Here is a 21486-nt window from a genome sequence, read left to right on the forward strand (position 1 = left end):
GATTTCACTTATTGTGTAGATATAAGGCCTCAGATTCTGGAGAATAAAGATTGGAGCACTTTTTCCTCATGAATTCCAGCTGCTTTTGTTTTGATTTTTGTTATTTTGTCAGGTCACAGAATCAGCCACAAAAGTTTATTGAACAGAAATCGTTAGATTGTTTTAACAAGTTTTTGCTTCACTGTAATTATAACTTCTTCATCAGTTTTTTGGGGGTATAATTAGAACTTCAAAAGATTCTAACATCCTTCTGCTCTGAAAATTGAATTGAGTGAGAGATTATTTTCAATATTTTTCATTTTTAATACTGTGTGCAAACATACTTACAAAGGCATCCAAGGAAACAAGTTTTAAACAAGTTCTAGTTGTGAAAACAATTAAAATTCTGTTACTACTAACCTGCAATGCAAAAATCAATTTATATAAGTAAGCACTGTTGATCACAATTTTCTTTGCAGGTTTTTCACTAGAACTGTGGAGTGGAGGTATTTTAATTGTCAGCCTTGAGGGATATTTTATTCTCTCTCTGGTTTTTGTTTAGCAAAAAGCAATTTTCTAGAGAAGATTATATTCTAGTATTTAAGTGTTTTCCGCTGATTACGTAACAGAACTTGGGTTCATCTTGTGCAGTCTCAGGAAACAGAAATTCCCAACAAACAACTTGCAAAGCTGACATGTATTATCGCATTATTTGTTTTGTGCACACAGCATCGTCTTACACAGGATGAATATACAGTACATGCAATGGGTGACGCAGCTTTGCTAAAGATTGACATTTACATCACAATAGAAAGATATATTTCCTTCAAAATCATTTCTGAGAAACATATTCAGCAGAACTGTGCTGAACCGAAAAACATATGGTTACATTAAATATAGCAGTCTCGTAATCTGTTGCTGTTTGATTTACAATGTTTCCTTTACTGCAGTAGCGGCTGGTGCTAAAAAAAACTGAGGGGGGCGCACACAAACAAATGAAAAACAAACAAAACAAATCTTAAAAAATAGCACTATTTGAACATGAATTTTGCCCTCCTTTCCTTCTGCCCTGCAAATTTCTCAATTACATTCTTGTTAAAGTCAGTCATCTCTGTGAGTAGTCTTTTCTCCACTGACAACATGGCCAATGCATTCAGCCTGTCCTGAGTCATTGAGTTTCTCAGAAAAGTCTTGATTCTTTTCAGAGTTGAAAAGCACCTTTCAGCTATGCTAAGTTTCCCCCCAAAACTTAGCTTCATTGCATTGTCTAGGTGGCTGCGGCTGTTTTCGTGCCGTTTGCATTTTTCTGAAAGATGTTTTAAGTCTCTTACCCCAGTTGTTGTCCACATTGCCTCCGTGCCAGAACTTTGAAATAGCAAACACGAAAGCAGTAAAATGCATTGCTTAATGCAAACGTAAACGTGAATCGACCTAACGAACTGCAGCTGCGCTAATGAGTCGAATCGGGGATTGTCCAATCACACAATGTTTTAAAAAAAATTAGCCAGTACTGACGCTCTACCAGTAATGACACAACAAAATGGGTGTGTCCGGGACGCAGAGCGCTGCGCCCTGTGGAAAACCTTAAACAACCAATTAAAAGTCAGCCTCAGATCACCTGCTTGCCAAAAATTGATGGGCCTACATACATACTCATTAGGACGGCGCCCTGCACATAGGAAGTGTGCACAATGTGAGCAATTAGAATTATGTATTTACTATTTTAATAAATTCTAACATGTCTATTGGACACACAGTATGAATAAATACATGTCTAAGTATTTTGCAGTTCAGAATAGAAATCATTTATTATCTAAACAATTTAAAGGGGGCGACGCCCAAGCGCCCCCTACTGGCCAGCCGCCACTGCTTTACTGACTTTGTAAATGATTTTAATTGTGCGAAGGTACATAGTAAAAGTAAATGACCCTGCTTCCTGGAGGGTACATTCATAGTAATGAGTAAAGGCAACACATCCTAGTTAAACTACTTGGTTTCTGCTTGATAAAAAAACAAGACCAAGATTGTTTGGGTTCTTTTGCATTTCTTCCACATTTAATGTGAACTACAATTTGAAAAACTCTGCTGCAAAGAAGCTAAAATATTTTAGAGGCAAGTATAGAAACTATGCAACGAGAATAATGTGGTTGTGTAAGTGTCCACTAATCATCTGCTGAGGCACATTTGCATTTGATTACAGCACCCATTCTTATAGGAGTCTATCAGCCTGGCACATCTTGAATTTGCACTATTTGCCCAAACTTATTAGCCAAATGTTCCTGATTTCTCCTCACAGCAGTTGGCCAGGCAGATTGCTACATATTTTCAGCTCTAAGATCTGGCTGGGCCAGTCCAAAACTTTAATCTTGTCTGGTAGAAATGTTTTTCTTTTCTTTCTTTTTTTTTTAAACCTGGATGTATAGTTTTCTTGTAGTTGTGCTTAAAGATGAAATTCTTTTTCATCTTAATTTTTCAATCTAGAAGCAGAATGATTCTCCAAGATTGACTGGTAGCTTGAACTGTTTAGCATTCTCTCTATCTTGACAGATGCTCCAGTGAAGAAAAACAGCCCCAGAGCCTGATGCTGCTAGTTCTGTGACTCATTCTATTGATCTCATGAAACACATTTTTCTACATGCTTTTGTGAGACTTTTGTGAAATGGTTTCATTTATTAGGAAAGACTTAAATTTCACTACCCTATATGTGCTATATGTGCACTCTGATCAGTGTTCTTATTGTCTAATTATCAGTTTTGGAGGAACGTTGAGTTTTTGGTTACTGTTGGAATTGAAACATATATTTTCTCCTATGTTTTTGTACTGAATATTATGCTGACTGATGATGACTAAAACACTTTCAGTGTTTTTGTTCTCCTCTGAACTGGAATAAACTCACTCAAAACCTGAGATGCTTCTTTATTTCATGTCTGTAAACATGTATTTTCTGCAGAAATTAGCCGTTTGACTGAACACTAATGAGTGATTGAGGGCAAAGTTTTGATTATATCTTTTGGTTCTTGTTATAGAGTATTTGACATATGACATTCTCTTTTTTTAGCAAACCTTGAATGTTTTACTTTTCCTTTGATTTCCTGTAGAGAACTTTGTATTACTCTATGAATGAATGGTGCAATGCAGGTATGGATCTTTCAAAGTACATCTTGTCCTTTATAATGCACACTCTAAGTTACCTATTTTTGTGTGAGTGTGTGTCTGAGTAGCAGCGTTTTAGACTAGCTATTGTATCTCTCCTTTGCTGGTCTTCAGACTTCTATTGTTACTAATTTGGTTGAAATTTGTTCAGCTAATGAACTTGGATCGATGGCTCATTTCAGGAAGGTGACACACCGATATGAATTCCCAGTGGAATCTTTCTCAAAGCATCACACCAACCTTTCTTATTTAACTTCACATACTGTTCATTGTTTTCCTGATTTAAAAAAATATAATTATATTGCATGTTTATTTACTCTCTAACACAGCTTCTACTTGCTATTCACACCAATCAAGGATGGAAATCGATAGGTAACAATTATGTGGTAATGACATTAAAGGAGCCGTTCCATCCATCTGTCTCCCTTGAGTGACTAATAACTGATCGTGGAGAAAATTACTCTCATGTTATACAAAGTTGATCCAAGGTTGTTTCACACCATCTACCTTCCGTTTAGTTCCCACGCTGTTGGCTGAACATTTGGTTCCTTTTATTTGTGTTGCTCTTGATATGCAATTGTGTAGGTGGTGGAAAGGCTGGCTTGTTTGGAAAATAATAGATTACAGTTTGGTAAAACAAAACAAATGAAATTATTTTTAAAAAAAAGCCATTTATCAAGTGCTCCTTTAGCCTTGGACCTCTAATTTACAATTCTTGAAGAAGAAGAAGAGCATTAAAAGTCATCAAAAGCCCACAGTGGGTGTTAAAAAATGTGGAGGACAGGGAAATGATTATGTGCCAAGGGGATATTTGTTTTGCAGGCTCCTTTTAATCAACAGATAGGTGGAACATGACGTGAGGTGCACACACACAGACACACTCTGATGATTCAAACAAGCCCTAATCACCACTAGAGCTGTGCTGTGGCACATGGGAAACAGCAATCTCTACAGGGATTTTATCACAACTTACACATCAATTTTACTGATCTGATATTATATCTACCCTCCCTTTGACTTCTGCTCACATATATTTGAAGAGAGCTCTGACTCTGTTCTTTCATGCTTTCTCACAGGTGTGAAATGTGTAAGTCTGAAACATGGCATTAATTCTTTGTAGATGCAGCATCAATGGAAGGGACATTTTTAGTCTGGTCTCAGCTCTGGACTTGTATTTTTGTTTCTTATCTAACTTTCCAATTAGTGGTTTCCCACTTTTTCACTTTTTGGTGGAAAAAAATGTAAACATATACTTGATAAACAGCTGTTCCAATGAAAGATTTTCTGACTCAATTCAAATTATAGTTATTTTATATGTTTCTAATTATTAGTCTTTTGATGCATTTTTAGTATTCATAGCCTGGATTTTTTTCCCCCAGTTTGTCATGTTAAAACCAACAACTATGCCATATTTCAAAGAGATTTCATGTGATAGACTAGCACAATATATGGTATTTTTCAGCTTGTTAGAAATAAAAATCTTATATATGTGGCCAAATCTTGAACTGATCTTCTCTGAGTCAATATTTTTTAGACCAACTTTTCACTACATCTCCAAGTTCTTTGGGGGACAAAACAGCTTTGCACATTTGAAGACTGAAATCATTGTCTGGTCCTAACTCTGGTATTTGAAACACACAAATATGTTCAGCCTGAAAGCATGTTCTGAAACATGTAATGGCTTCATTAAATTTTCCATAGATAAGGCTATTGCTGCAAAAGTCCTAATCTCAGCACATGCTTGTGATCCTCTGTGTTTGATCCGATGTCCAGCTGTGTTTGATCAGTTCAAACAAGTGAATCTAACAATTTTAAAGGATATAGCTGAACATATAAAGTCATAAAGTTCTCCTTATGATCATGCTCCTGCTCACCTCTTTAAGGAGGCTTTCCCAAACATAGGGCAATTTATGTTCGCTGTTGTAAACAGCAGTTTGCTGTCAGGTATTGTCCCTGTAAGTTTTAATCATGCTGTGGGGCAGCCACTACTTTAAGAAACTTGGTCTTCACTCAACTGCTTCAGCAACTTTTTTTTTATAAACTCCCTTATATTTCTAATGTTTTAGAGAAAGTTACCATTTCTCTGGTCAAGTCCCTTTTAGACGAATACAATAATATGGAGGTTTTTCAGTCAAATTTAATGAGTTCTTAATGACATTATCCTTTTCTGTTCTAACTGAGAGGGAACAGGATAATCAAGTGAGGTGACAAATAGACAAGAAATCCATGTTGGTGAGTTTAAAATGGAATAAAAAAACCTGCATGACTGAGAGAGAGCCAAGGCAGCTGCAGAAGAGTCAGTGATGTCTGCAGGGGGATGTTCACTGGTAACAAGCTGTCTCATGGTGGTTAGACTGAGAGCAGAACCGTTTCTTCTTATATATTTTTTTCACATTAGCATGCAGAGTCAAGCTGATCTCCAAACACCCAGCAATAATAACCTCTTAGAAACAAGGGTATGGAAGACAGTAGAGTACACTCCACCCAGCATGGATGCTAATTCCAATGGTTTCATATGAATGGTGTTTATATCACCCTATAGCAGGTTTTCATACTATGGTATATCTTCAATCTCACTTTGCATATGAATACAGCTTCTCTGTTGGACCTGAAGAGGTTCTGACAGTTGACTACACTTTAAGCATTGCGTATGAAAAGATACAGCTGCCACCTACAAAGGTTATCCAATGGCTTTGCAGGTGGGTGGATGTGTCAGAGTATAAGAGGATAGAGGAGAATTTTGTGGACCAGTGTGAGTCCTTTGTAGCCAAACAACACCAAAAACCAAAGGGCTGATGGAGGTCTTCAGAAACTCCTAATGTGCTTCTGTCTAACAATCTTGTATGTCTGGAAAATTAAAAAAAAATTTGGAAGTCCTTGAGCCGAGGTTTTTCTTTTTCTCCTGCAGATGACCAAGTAATATAAAGTTTGTGGCACACGTATGTATTTTTTCAGTTTTTCTGCATGAGTCACCTACTCCTGCTGCCTCCATGCTGTAGTTCAACATGGCAAAGTCTTGCAATATATGTTAAACAAGAGATTTATACAAATTCAGAACCAAAAGAAGGAGCCAAACAATAGGTATCAACTGAGAGACAGCTGTTTCAGTGTATTTTCATTGTCCACAAGACACAACCTTTTTTCTTCAGAATGTAAAAGGCTGAAACCTGAAGACACTAAAAATGGACTCCTGAGGCCCCAAATCAAAATGTTTTCTTTCAGTTTATGTGATACATGCAATTTCACTACTACCCTAGAGTCTAGATTGCCTACAACTCAATATGAGAGTTAATAGTTGCCAGCCTCATTTTCTTCAGCTACTACCACATGCAGCTTGATGCATTTACTGGTCTTAAAACTTTTACTTAAAGCCTATAATCTTGCAGTCTGGCAACTTGGTTTAATCACTCCACATACAGACTGCAGTCTTGTCATGAATCCAAAAATCTCAGTGCTCCATGTAGTATTTCTTTTTTCTTTTTTCCATTTATTCTTGCCCTTTGTAAGGAATTGTGTTGTAACTTGAGACTCCTGTAGGATTGCAAAAACATGGATTATGAAATTATATTATGGGGATCCATTTTGCAGTCTTTGCAAAATGCATCACTGTGTTTCTGTCATTTTTTAAAAGTACCACAAATAGAAGGTTTTCAAAATACCACCACCTTCAAGGCATTTTTGTATGACCTGGATATTTATAATGTGATATAACACATTATAATTTGTGTTAAACAAATACTTTTGATCATTGCGGTGTCTCAAGATACAAGTGCATACCGTATTTCTAAGCCGCAGGTAATTCATAGGTGGTACATCTGAAGGCAAGCTGGGTGTTAAGTTTGAATTTTTGCACATTTTTGTTAATTAATAGGGTGAAAGCTTCACATTCATGCTCAAATACCCCACAAATATTTGGTAAAGATGAGATTTTAAACCAATAAAACTTGACACAAAAGGGATTTATGAGATAATGATCCCAGACATGGATCAGAAGTAATATTTAGAATGGAAATCATGACAATAAATTCAGCCTCTGGAATGGCTTTGGCTTTAATGCTATTAAACATCGTGACCCTAACTGAGCCCTAATAATAAAAATGGTAAGCTTACTGTCTACAAAAAGTGAATAGTTTTTCTGCAACTTGCTAATGGACATATCAATGCAGTGTGTATATTTTGGAGCCTGTCTGTATAATTTTGAACATGTCAAGTTTTAGAAACCAAACTCAACCCTGCAATAAATTTAAATGCATGCTCCTATTTTTGGTTTCTAAAGTCAATGAATTTGTTGTTAAAACTCTTCAAATGCATTACTAAAGGTTCAAAACTAACCAAAACTAATGACATCCCTGCCCATGGTGATTCTATATAAACTTTCCACCAGACCCATCTGCTGCCAGGAAATTCAGTGATACAGTTGCTGTATAACCCAATATTTCTTTTCAGGCACATCTTCAACATTGTTTTCCACCTTGCAAATATTGTTCTGTGAGTTATTTGAAAGTGTTGCCTCATCCGCAGCAAACCTTATGCTGGCAACAAACTCCTATAACTCCTTTGGCTCCTCTAAACTTGGATTTGTGGGCTGCAGTTGTGACGCTTCTTTAACATTGCACCCAAACAAGTGACCACACTACAGACAGAAAGGCCGGCTTGTTATGCACTATAATTCCATTTTCAGACTCATGTTATTCTAATCAAAACAAGCGAAATAAAGTTTCAGCCCACATCTGCCCACACATCACAACAAACTGTCTGAATTACTGTAGATCTTCATAGCATAACTATAGCTCATCTACGTCCAGCAGTCAATAGGGGGAATTTTGACATCAATCAGTGACTTTATGTAGAAAACACAAAGAGAACAAATTTACATAACATCCAGCTTAATAAATAGCAATGTTACAGCGCTCAGAGGGAGGTGAGTTGAGAAAATGATAGAAAATGTAACACAACACCTCCGAATCACACACTAGCTCATTGTCTAATCAGTGTTTTCCAGTTTCCTAATTAGGACTTGAATTCAAGCCCTTAATGTAGCCCTCATTGCTTTTTCTTAAAGGCTTTTCTGTTGCCAAACACCTAAGTACAACACTAAAATAGATATTATGCTTTCTTTGTAAAATAAGTAAATGTTTTTTTCTGTGATATGCTGTGAACTTATAAATAAATGTAACCAAAGTGTACATACTGCTGCCATAAATTCACACATCATCTTACTTTCATTAATAGATCTCTTATGTTCGCAGCTCAAGTGGTAGTGTGAATCTTCACATAGTTAAGACAAGTCTGTGACTAACCAGTCACAATTTGATTTAATATGAAATGTTTCTGTTGTAGTGTTTGACCACACAAGAAGACTTTCGGGTGTGCTAGGAAGATATTCTGGGCAAAGAATGGAGACACCGAGTCTGAGCAAATGGATTCCAGTGCATGAGGAGATGGGCAATACTGAAGAAGAGCAAAGGTGGTGCATTTAATCACAGTTCTGTAAAATTAATATGTTGGAAAAAACCCAGATATGGTGCTGTACATGTATCGTCCTGTGCCCTATAAAACCAATGCTGTCCAGAGAACAGCAGGGAATCCTTTATGATCCGACTATGACTTCCCCATGATTTGGTTGTGCTGACTTTGGCTGCAGTTTGTAATAAAATCTTTACTGTTCAACTGAAGTTCAGCCAGCAGAGCTTTTGTTCCTGAAGTATCACCAACTTCAGGAACAAAAGAAGGGCAGGACAGGGCAGGGCAGATCTACCAGTAGCACAATTCAACCATGGATGGTTGCCAAACTTGGGACCTTTGCTCCGACTGCCCATTTCCTCTCTGCTCACTTTCTTTTATAAAGGCCACTAGAGCTCCAGAATGTGTTCTTTGCTAAATTATATAAACTAAGTTTGACAAGAGCAAAATTTGTAGATGTGCAAAGCTAATGGAGGCCTACATTCAAAGAACTTCCAATTGTAACTGCTACAAAAATTTGTTCTACATAGAACTGACTCAAAGGGACTGTATCCAGATGCATTTAACACTTTCTGCATTTTAATTTGTAAACACTGAAAGCATTTTATTTACATTTCATAAAGTTTTGTTGTAGCCTTTAAAAATTTGAAAAACTGCAATTATTAATATTGTATGAGGGGAAGTATACACGCAGTTATGTATGCATGTTTAAAAAGTATCAAGATAGGATGCTTAGTACTTATTTGTATTTCAGTTTTGGTTTCTGGACTCCAGAAGATTTTACTTCAACAATTTATATATAATCCAAATATTTTAAGGGAAAGGCATGCAGTTTTTCCCGATGTTGACATAGTTTTAAAAAGCTTGTTCTTACTTATGGTGAATGTACTGAACTGTGATTTGCTATTTTTATTTTAAGGCTTCTAAAAAGTTAGATCTTGGTTTTACTCAGGAAAAGCCAGACTTCTGTGGTCAACATTAGAATTATAAACATCAAGGACTACACATTTTGTTTAGCACAGTTATGGTTGATTTATGTTATATGAAAATAAAACAAAAATAATCAACTGATAAACCTGATGGTGTGAGAATACTAGTGCACTTGGAGGCCACCTGTTGGATTGGGGTCTTTTTAAGCAGCTACTTAGTGCATTTATGCCTTGGGCCGGCCATGCATTACATAGAATATACACTACAGACACAGAGCAAAATTAGGTACGGATACTTATATCCGTACCTGACATTAAACGTGCCATTTTTTTAATTTATAAATTAAGTTATAATACTTATTATTATTATTATTATTATACTTTGTTGCTGTTGCTAATATATTGTCTTCACACCTCCTCTCCACTGACGCACCTCTCTCCGCTGTCTGTGGCCAAGAGGCTCGCTCTCGCCTGAGCGCGCTCCTCTGTCGGCTCACTAACTGGGTGTCGGCGTGAACGTCGGGAAGCTGTGAATGAACATTAATGTGGAATCTAATGTGCTTGTCGCGCCGGATGGTTTTCCTCGGCCATTTCATTTCTGCTTCGGAAGCCGGGTAAGTTAATTTCTGGCAAGTTCTGCGCACAATGGGACACAGGCTGGTGCGTATTTTGATTAATTAAGGAAGCGAATTTAAGAAGTACTTTCTGGACATAGACAGGTTTGATAATATAGGTGTGTATTTGGCTCAAGTGATATAGATGCTGTGTTTCTATTTTTCTACTCACATTCATGCACTAAATGTACACACAACAATATTTTCTTAACATTTTCCTAATAAATCATAAGTATTGTCTCCCATGCAGTTTAATAAAGTATCATCTTGGCGAATTTCGAAGACCTCTGGTTCACATACCCTTACATTTGTGCCAACATATATTTAATTTAAGTTTTTTCCAATTTTTTCCTCTCAGATCAAAAGTATTGATTACAGCACACAACATAATTGAAGGCTGGCGTTAATTATGCAAGAGACCAAATAAATAAACATACCTTTTGCAGGTATGGCGTTCACTGATTGACTCCCTCAGATTTAATTAAGATGGAAAAGGTCTTTCTTCTTCTGAGGGTTTGATTGGAAGGGAAAGGTTGTAATGAATGTGTTGCTGTATGGATCCAATATCTGCTCATAATAAGACTCCCATCTGATGGAGACTTTTATAGCACCACATCCTTCAAATACTTTCTGGAATTCATGAGAGAATCCATTTAGCTGCAATGTTTGGGTTCTTTGAGAAACAGAAGGTTCACTTTTTTTTCAGGACCAACCCCTAAGAGATCAGCTCCACACGCTGCATTAACTTTGGCATGTAGGAGAGTGCATGTGATAGAATAGGTAGAGGTTTGCATGTGAAATAATTGTATGTGCTGCAGTGTTAGTGAAGGATTCATTTACTGCCGGAATTGGATGGTACGATAGAGATAGCAGAGGAATCAAAGGGCTTGAAAGCTTTGTTGCATAATTGTGAGGATCTGTGTGCTTAGCATTGTGGATGTGCACCCCACCCAGTCACCAAAACAGAAATTTGATGTTGGAGATTTTTTTTAATAATTAAAGAAAAACAAAAATCTCAATTTTAGTAAATGTAAAACAATGTAAAACAATTGCATCTGGGAGCTACTGTACTTTGTAGTGAGAAAATTACTGTGATAGAACAGGTTGTACAAATAATAATAAAAAATAGCTATAAAATGTTATTTTATGCCTGCATAGACAAGAGGTGTTCAGTTCCATGCAGAAGTTAAAATACCCCCAAACCATTTCATAACTTGTTGCATTATAACAAAAAATATCAGTGTTATGTGGAACACCAGCTCAAAGTAGAGTACAATTTAGAAGTGGACAGAAAATGTAGTTGGTTGACCAAGTTGATGACAAATTCTGAAAAGTGTGGCATGAATTTCTGTTCATCCCTCCTGTGTCAACACTTAGCAGCTATTCTGTCAATTTCACATGCAAATCTTTAGTGGTATGTCACTCCCAGCTTTTCACATTTAAGAAATTTGTTCTTGCAAAATGGCTAAAGCTCAATCTGATTTAATGGAGAGCATCTCTGAACAATAGTGCAAATTTTTAATTGTATTTAGGTCTAAATCTTTATGGGACTGTTGTAATACATTTTCACAGCTGCATTTGAACTATTTCAATGCAGATTTGGCTGTATAACAACTTCTGCCACAGCTTCAAGACTTTTGCAGCTCTTTCTCTAGATTTACCTTGTATTTAACGCTTTCCCATTGGGCGTGGCGTGGTGGCGTAGGGGATAGCGCGACCCATGTTTGGAGGTCTTGAGTCCTCTACGCGGCCGTCGCGGGTTCGACTCCCGGACCCGACAATATTTGCCGCATGTCTTCCCCCTTTCCTGTCAGCCTACTTTCATATAAGGCACACTAGAGCCTACAAAAGACCCCCCTGGGGGCGGGGGTAAAAAAAACTCTGCCCAGTGTTTCTTTTATTTTCCGCAGAAAATAAAAGAAAAAAATCACCCATAATTAAGCTGCCACCATGTTCAAAGTTGCTGTGTTCAAAGTCATATGCATTCATATTTTATCATCTCACATAGTACTTTGCATGAAGAACAACATGTCCACGTTTTGTTTCATCTGACCGAACAAACTCCTTTTTGTTTTAATTGCTTCTACCACATTTGCTTGGCAAACTTTGAATTGACCTTTAAAAAATGGCTTTCTTCTTACCACTCTTTTATGGCTAATGATGCTAATGTTAGCATCAGTGCTAATGTTAGCCTCTTAGCTGCTTGTCTGAGTAATGTGCTTCTTTCTTGGAATTTATGTTTAGTTAGACTGTCATAATTTGGTGGCTCTGTAGTAGGGGTGCACCGATTTATCGGTCAGTCAATTTATCGGTGCCAATTTCCTTAATTTTGCAAGATCGGTGATCGGATGATTTTTACATGTGAAGCCGATCTTATCCACCGACGTTATCGGCAAAGGTCTAAAGATCAACCACTGTGCTTTTCTTTTCTCCCATGAGAGAGGTTTGAATGGCAAACCGGCTGACCAGGTCATATATTAACTTTTTCAGTTAACAACAGTTACCCTGTTGTTGCCAATTCAGCAACATTTCAGACAAAAAAATGGTATTGGTCAAAATCGGAAAGTTAGGCTTTTTAAAAGATCAGTAAGAAAACTGCAATCGGTGCACCCCTAGTCTGTAGTTATACCATAGTTTTGGACTGAGCAGTTCTGTGTGAGAGGTTCAAAACCCTACTTGAAACACCAAACAGGTGTATCAATTTGTCTTTATGAGACTGTTTCTTCACTAACATGTTCTTATAAATCTCTTAAGCCTTCACAGAAAAGCTGTGTTTATCCCGGAATTCAATTAGAATCAGCTGACCTCTGAAAGCAAGTGGTGACACTGGGTTTTATTCAGGAGGTTTTAAAAGGTGTCGAAAATATTTCCACGCTACACTTAATTGTAGGAAGCTATGTTACCATAGTACTTTAAGGACCCTCTTGCTTGATCATTTTAAATATTGAAGGTTGTCGAACTCTATGTGGCAATGTACATAAATTCACTGCAGATTTTTAATTACACTGAAGTAGTTATGTTAGAAACAAAAATAATGGACACCAATGATGAGAAGCAGAGTCAAACCAAGGACAAAGTCATGTCTGAGGCCTCATTGCAGCAAATAATCAGTGCAGTTGATTCAGTGTAACTCATTTAGACTGATATGAAACCATTTGCTAATGGAATAGCTGTAATTTCTCTCTTCTTTTCCCTAAAGCATTTACATACTACATCAAGCACAAATAGAATTGTTGAATGTGTTTCTTTCGATTCTTTGCACAACACTGCAGCATACTTTCAAAATGTAAGTATAGATGGTATTACCATCACACAAACCGTTTTGTAATTAAAACTTAAAATACATTTTAAGGCAGAGGGAGACAGAAGATAAGTTAATTTTAAGCATATGGGTGGCTTGAAGCTGCACTCCTTGGTGAAAAACAAACTGGCTTACAAACATTTTAAGGCAAACATATGTAATATTATTGCTGTAAGGTGGCCAAAGTCACCCTTGGAGTAGAATACATTTTTAACTCCTCCACATCAAGAAAAATAAGAGGTGTTTCTGGCATCACATCAGGATGCCTCCTGGGCACCTATGTTTGGAAATCTTCCATGCACATCCCACTGGAAGGAGACCACAGGGCAGCTCTAGAAATTACTGGAACAGCTATAAATCCCTGGAACTCTCAATGCCTTGGGATTTCTCTGAATGAGTTGGAGTGGCATTGCATGTCTTGGTTTTTGGTCTGGAACTGTTACCTTTGTGACCTGAACTCTGATAAGCAGGAGAGGATGAAAGTTGTACTCTTATCCATTCTACCTCACATAGAAGGGTAAGAGTCTTACAACCACTTTTAACTTCCATCATAGGACTAAGACTTTTTTATATAGTTGCAATTGGTTAATAAGCAATAACTACCTCGTTTTTAGTTTTCCTTTGAGAATGAACAGATTTCTTTCTCACTTTAATAGCCCTTACACAACTTTTTTTAAAGATGATGTTTAACTCTGACCTGTGACTAATGGAGGCATAAAAGAAAACTCAACACAAAGACTGAACCTGTGCTGAGTAACCACATAACAGACAACTTACTCAAAAGTAAATATTTGCATTTCATGGCCTTGTAGCCAAGAGTCCACCAAATAGTGCATAAATTTAATTGGTTGTCTACAAAAATATTTTAAAGATTAAGAAGCATCAGATTGATCACATTCTGCACAAACATGGAGATTCCAATGAGCTATTAGCTGAGTCATAGAATTGATTGACAAAGTGAAGCATGAAACACTTTTAGGTACTATGTAGGCTTTCTTTATTTTCTTACTACTTGTTCTTTCTTTTTTTACTTTTCTTTGTTGGTTTGTTTCTTTCTTTTTTCCTTCTTTTAACCAGTCACTTTGTCTTAAGCTATCATATTTAAATAAAGTAATTATTACAAATCGAGGTGGAAATTTAGGCTACAAATCCCAAACTAAGATGAAAAGCTTATTGAAGGACTTCAAAGTATTATGGAAGTGTGGCAAAATATACTTTGGTTGTAATGAGGAATGATTCATGTCTCTTTTGTACAGTAAATGTCTTGTGAGACAGGAACTAAAAGCATTACACCAAAACAGAATGGTGTTATCGCAATGGGAGAAACACATCAAACATTCACAATAGCTTTCAGTTTGAGTAATTCATCCATATACATTTTAAAAGAAATGATGAAAGCATACAAAATCTGAATTTCTAACTTAGATTTAAATGCTTATAAAAAAAGAACTAAAAGTTAAGAATTTTAGATGGGAAACTGTTCTCATCAAAAAGCCATTGGTCAAATTGTTTAGATGATGTTGGTTATTTTTACTTATTTCACAGAATATTTTACTGACTTTAAGAGATGAATCACTGAAAGAAAGCTGGCAAAGAAAATACACCAGATGAGTCAAAGTGAGGGTGTAGGAGAGACGCTATTCAATCTTTTTTTAAATATAAAGAAAAACATTTTATCACACACATTCATCACGTTTTCTTGTTTATTCTGTAGTGAAAGGTTGTACTCCAGCAAAACTAAACTTTGCATAAATATGTGTTTCCTGGTTTCAGGACTGTGTTAACCTTATTCATTAAGATGTATCCTGTGATGGACCTATAAAGTCATTTATCCCAGTGGTTCTAAACTTTTCAGCTTCTAACATTAAAATTTATGTCCAGAGAGAGTCTAATGGTTCCCAATCCAAGGGAGTTACAGTCCATCCAGTCATATCTAGGGCTACCCTGTGGGGTCCTTCCAATGAGATGCACCTAGAAGACCTCCAAAGCTAGGTGCCCTGGAGGCATCCTGATCTGATGCCAGGAATATCTCAGTTTATTTCTTTTGATGCAGTGGAACGCCACTACCCTGACTAATGACAGGAACAGGAACCCATGAACGTATAACACCAGATCTGGCCTCCATCCATTGGCTTCATGTTCATTACTAGATGAATTTAATTATCTTGTTGAATGTTTATAATGCCACATGGGTTGTCCTTGCTTATTAGGAACTTTTACACCACTATGCTACAACAACAGCACTCGGGTCTACTAACCAGATGTCCCATAAACCAAACATTAAAAATAGCTGACTTTTGCAGTGGGTGCACCCTTTTTATAGAACTACCTTTTAGTCATGTTTGTTCTGTTTTAAATAAGAATTTTTTCTTTATTTTTTTAAATTATTTTTAGATTGCTTTACTTTCAGTTATTTATCTTATTTTATTGTTTTAGTGAACATATCTTGCCATTGGTCCAACTTGCTTAGTTTTAAATGCCCTTTATAAATAAACTCACATTTACAATTATGGCATAATTGCACCATATTTATCTCTTGATGGCAGACACTGAAAACATGTATTTTGAGGTTTGTTTTTTTTAGCGCTGTCTATTATGGAAAAAAGTCCAGAACTTTGAGGAATTAGCATTTAATTAATTGTCACCATTCCATGGGAGATGAGAAATCAAATTAAGGCTAGCTGCCAAATGAAACCACATGCTAGACAGTTATTCTTGTTTCATCATTGGGATTTGAAGACCTTTGAAGGCTCTTTAACACCAGACTAAAAACAGCAGCACAACCACATCAGCCATTCGTTGCGTTTGTGTGTCTGTGTGCTGATGAGGGAATTACACCAGCAGTAGAAGAAGAGGCAGGTTGGGGGTGCATGTAATTTGTCAGGTCGCATGAGTAATAGAAATCAATTCAGGAGAGTACACAATAACTGACTCGGTAAAGGTGAACTTCTTACTGTGAATGACCTTTAGGCGCTAAGGTGGCAGGTTTGAAGAGGTCATAAATCATATAATACTATAAAGTGGACCTTATCCGAAGCCTTAAGAGATGGTCTTCCCCCATGGCATCTTTTATGAAATTGACTTCTAATGGAACAAAAGCTTAAAGCCCCTGTAGTAGCACCTGCAGCTTTTAATGTCCATTACAATGAGTGTAGATAGAATGTCCAGTACTTTGTTATTTAATGGTCATAAAGCCATATGTACCACTTCATGTTTTGAGAGTGGAGAACAGAGTAAAGCAGTGACTGTATGCCTATACAGCTATCCTGTCTACTTATACACGGTGGGCAATGTTAAATATCTAGCTCACATTTATGAGCCACTAGGAGGGCTGAAATCTTTCAAATTTGTCAAATATAAATGTTTGCACCCAGTTCCTAAACTTTCTCTGAGAATGCTCTTTTGTGTAAGATTAAAATTTCCTAACTGATGCTATAGAAGATGATTCAGTTTTCATCATTTGGGAATAATAAGGATGATTTGATTTGCAAAAATTGCCTAGCCAACAGTATTATTCTTTGCAATGTTACATTTATAAATTATATTAATGCAGAAGATATTTTTCTCAATAAAACTTGTCATTTATATGATGTAGTCTACATATTTTTCGGCTATCTAAGATTATTAACTTTACATTGCAGTTTAACATAAAGTGGGTAATTTACTGTGTACGTACAATTTCAGTGTACATAAAGTAACAGTTTCAGAACAGATTAACTTTTTCTCATCATACTATTCCAGCTGTTTGAAGCCCCTTTAATAAGATCTCTGAGAACATGACTGACTTTCACTATCTATACAGAGAATAATGTAGTAATACCTCTCCCCTTCCCAGGCAAAGTCCATCAGTTAATTGAAATAAGGCTGTTACATTTTTCTCATACTGATTGAAAATAATAAACTTGATGAATGGAAATATTCCGAGATGTGAAAAACACAGACATTAGTGGCGTGGAAATCACAAGTCTCAGTAAACATTTAAAGCAAAGCAGAAATTTACACTTGAAGCTTTATATAGATGATGTTTTTGACAGTAACGTCTTTCTTATGAGATGTATTTTTTTGTAGCTTGAGTTTCAGAGATGCATAATTCTCAATTCTATTAAATGAATTAAATGATGTTCACTACCCTGCATCTAATTTCTCAAGATAGCTTTTTTTTACCTGTGATTGTTTTTTTCTTCCCTATGCCATCATTACAACATAGATTCAAACCAATTGAAATCAGTTTGCCTATCATTCAAAAGGTGCAGCAAACTTGAATAATATTCTAACATTTATGTGAAATTATAGTTGCTTTTGGCCTCCATGGACTACTGTGTAATCTCAGTTTGGCTCTGCTGTTGATCTATTTTTGAGAAAATACATCAGAGATTTGCAGATGGCAAAGGAATGATGCCGTATAAATACAGAACTGCTCTTGTTAGCAGCCTAGACATATTTATCATGTAATATTTTAACCAACTGTCAACACTGTTTGCAAAATAGCAGGGTTAGCCGAGTTTCTATATCTACATTACCATGCCTGCTTTTGCAGACATAAATCATGGAGAGAAGTTGTTCCTAAATACTTTACAAATTCTTTGTAAATATATATAAATAAGAACATTTTTATAGCAGCAAAATCTTAGATCAAGCATGCATATCCACATCCTCTGAATTTGAACCATTCAGTTCCTTTGAAACTGAAAGGTTTCAAAGGAGCAATCAATTAGTATTAGTGTCTGCATTGGTGGTGATCTGAGATGATGCTACCCTTTAGCGACTACATTTGTGACTAGGCATGGGCTGGTATGGAATTAGCACAATAGCAATTTTGAGTCAAATGTTTTATTTTTTGTTGAAAACGGCTTACTAATCAGCTTGAAGCTTGACAGCTGTAGTTTGTTTTTTTTCCTGTATAGCTTTGATTAGTAAACTCAGACTTTTTGTATTATCCTTCTTAAATATTCATCTTGGGTTTTAAAGACAATATAAAATATATTTGTTATTTTTGAGCGAGTTTAATCACATTTGAATTGATTGCTGTGTAAGCTGTTCTATTGTCTGCAGATACAAAAACCTGAAATGCTTAAATTCTGAGGAGAGGAGGAGAAAAATCTTATCTAATCTGATTAGTTCATTTCAGAATGGAAAGAAATGGATAGACATTTAGTCCAGTCATGAATTTCAGGTACTGTAAGTCCAACATACTATAAAATGATTATCCATGTTGTTCAGTTAAAAAGGTACAACGTCTGAATACAAATTTCCCAGTGTTTTTTCTTAGGTTTAGGTCAAAACCACATCCAGTTCAAAGGTGTATTAATTTCCTCTCCCAGTAATTTAATTAAGTGTTCATCTTAGCAGAGGATGTCAGTAAATTCTCTTTTCTTCATAGTTCACTAAGGACAAGTCTGCTCAACAAACTATGAATGTTTAAAAATGAGAAATAAAGCCATGCATTGTTTTTTTTGTTTTGTTTGTTGTTGAAGCTGAGTAAGATGGGCGAAGATGTTATCATGACAGCAGCTGATGAAATACTCTTTTACTTGCTGTGAGCACATAGAATGTATGATTTATCACCAAATGCATTTGGCCTAGTGGCGCCTATCCTCCATGCAAATCCTAGGAAGATTTTAATAAATTAACATTATCATATTTTTTACCTGTGAGAAGTCAAAATGTTACGGCTGACCATTTTATATTTAAAATAGAAAAATAATTTCATCCTTTGAGAAATCACCCTGACCCCCTGACCTATTTTAGCTGCTTTTCAAAGTTTTTGCCTTTGTGTGTGTGGGAGGGTTGTGGATGTAGGCATGATAAAGTTGCATCAGAATTAGTATATCGTGTACATTTCAGCTATGCAGTATGTGTGAACATGAGCACTATAAGTTCCCACAGTGAGAAAACACTGCTTAAGGAATTCTGCAAAAATAATAATTAGCATGTTAGTGATATGTTAATAATTCACGTTAGAAAAAGACTGGGTGGAAATTTTCTCCCTCAGGTCTTAGAATTGAAGTGAGGCTGATAAACACTCAGATGTTTATATTAGCCAACTCCTTGGATTAAAGCAACCTGAAGGCACATTTTAAGAGTGATATTTTGGTATTTTTGCAAAGGTCGTGTTTTAAATCTTATAGTTACATCTCAATAAATTAGAGTATCACAGGAAAACATTTATTCCGGTACTTCAATCATGTTAAAGCCTACGGGTAAAACTGCTATCCAGCCAACAGTCGTTGACACTCTCCAAATTGAGAGTGAGCCACAAAAGGTCATTGCTAAAGACACTATCACACAGTGTGTTATGCAAGTACATTAATGGAAAATTGAATGGAAGGAAAATAATGGGGGAAAAGGTGCGCAAGCAACAGGAAAAACCACAGACTTGAGAGGATTGTGAAACAAAAAACATTCAAAAGTTTGCGGGAAATTCACAAGGGATGGACTATGGGAAGAGTAAATGCCTCAAGAGTTCCCATGCAAAAATGTATTGGTGTATAAGTCACTGTTGAATCAAAGATGTGAAAAGTATGTTACTTGGGCTAACTAGAAAAAATCAGAGCATCAAGGTTTCAGTTTCTAGAGGACGAGCAGTGAACCATAAAATCCATATTGTTTGAGGACCAGTCAGACGTTTTCACATTCAGTGATGATTTGAGGACATCTTCTATTGTTGACTAATTGGGCTCTCTCAAGTCCAAAGCAAAACTATTTTTATATTTGTCTGATGCAATGTAATTTTATGAGAAACTGAGTTTGGGGTTTTCATTACCCTTAAGCCATGGGCTAATCAATAAAATAAGCAAACACTTAGAAAAATATCACCCTCTGTTTACTTTATTGACATTTAAGTTTGAGTTTTTCAACTCTCTATATTTCTATTAAAGTTTTGCATAGTGTTGAACTTCTGCCTTCAGTTTAGAGATGCTCTCATTTTCAGAAAGTAGGTTGCTCTTAATTGCTCATGTCACCGATCTTGTACAAAACTGGACATTTGCACTCAAAAAGGAATCTGACTTGTGGGGTAATGAAGAAACCCGAGTAATGACCCACATTTTGATAGAAAAAAAAAAGAACTTGTATGTGCAAAAACATGACTGGTGGACATATTGTGGGAGCAACTGATTACTGATTTAAACTCCAAATCAGTTTAAATCTTTTAACATATTTAACATCATTAAATATTTAACGTCAATATTTAATGATGTTAAATATTGTTTTCAATGAAGAAACTGATGTGCATATGAACATGGTCACTGGTAGAATTTGCAGCTCTGTGCTCTTGAATAAAGTGAGCCTAATTTTTTTTGATCCAACAGTAATGTCAGCAGACAACCAGAGAGTAAAAAGTGTAAGGAATTTGAAGAGACAATCTGAGTTTGATCCAGGTTTAAAAATAATTTTAAAAAATCATCATCAGATACAATTTGGCTGTGAACAACCCTGTGCTCTAATAAGCCCCTTCATATTGCAACATTTTATGAACTTGTTTACTGAGAAAAGAAGTTAGATATTTTAATAAATTACTTTTTTAACCATGCAAAGTTAGATTGAATATATTTCCAGGAAGCAACTATTAAGCAACTTTTTGGCATATGTCTGGCCAAGCTATCTTAATCTTTTTGCCACAAACATTTTTGATGAGAACTTTGTTGATTTTTCATCCTGATTTAGTATTGCATGTAGACATTATTTACTGTCAAATTGTATTGCATAAGAACAACTTTCTGTGCTCTAAATGTGGTATGAATAAACATAAATATGGCCACTGCAAAGAATTGCTTAGCTCCGAAAGAAAGCTGAATAAAGGGCTGCCCTTCTTGTGTTCAATTTCTTTTAATTTAAATGATTTGAATTTACGTGTGCTGCCTTGTTAATACTGAGTGTTGTGACAGAAAAACTGCAGCAATCAATCAATGCCCTATATGTCGTCCTATCTCCATTGGGACAGAAGATCCTCCTATCCACTTTAGAAAATAGCCTATCCATTTGGAGATTGCTGTGGCCTGAAGAAACCATTTCCAATAAATGTAACTTAAAACTATTGCCACACCAT

General features: G+C 36.0%; 1 protein-coding gene across 1 annotated transcript in view; it reads left to right on the forward strand.

Annotated features, from left to right (window-relative positions):
• The first annotated feature begins 9941 nt into the window (after window positions 1-9941).
• Window positions 9942-21486, forward strand: part of htr1fa (5-hydroxytryptamine (serotonin) receptor 1Fa) — a 29085-nt gene continuing 17540 nt past the window's right edge. Inside the window, exon 1 of the mRNA XM_028021883.1 lies at window positions 9942-10138. The gene's annotated coding sequence lies outside the window, so the exon portion shown is untranslated. The remainder of the gene's footprint in view (window positions 10139-21486) is intronic.

This window comes from Xiphophorus couchianus, chromosome 7 (genome assembly GCF_001444195.1).
Source record: "Xiphophorus couchianus chromosome 7, X_couchianus-1.0, whole genome shotgun sequence".
Classification (NCBI taxonomy): Eukaryota; Metazoa; Chordata; class Actinopteri; order Cyprinodontiformes; family Poeciliidae; genus Xiphophorus; species Xiphophorus couchianus.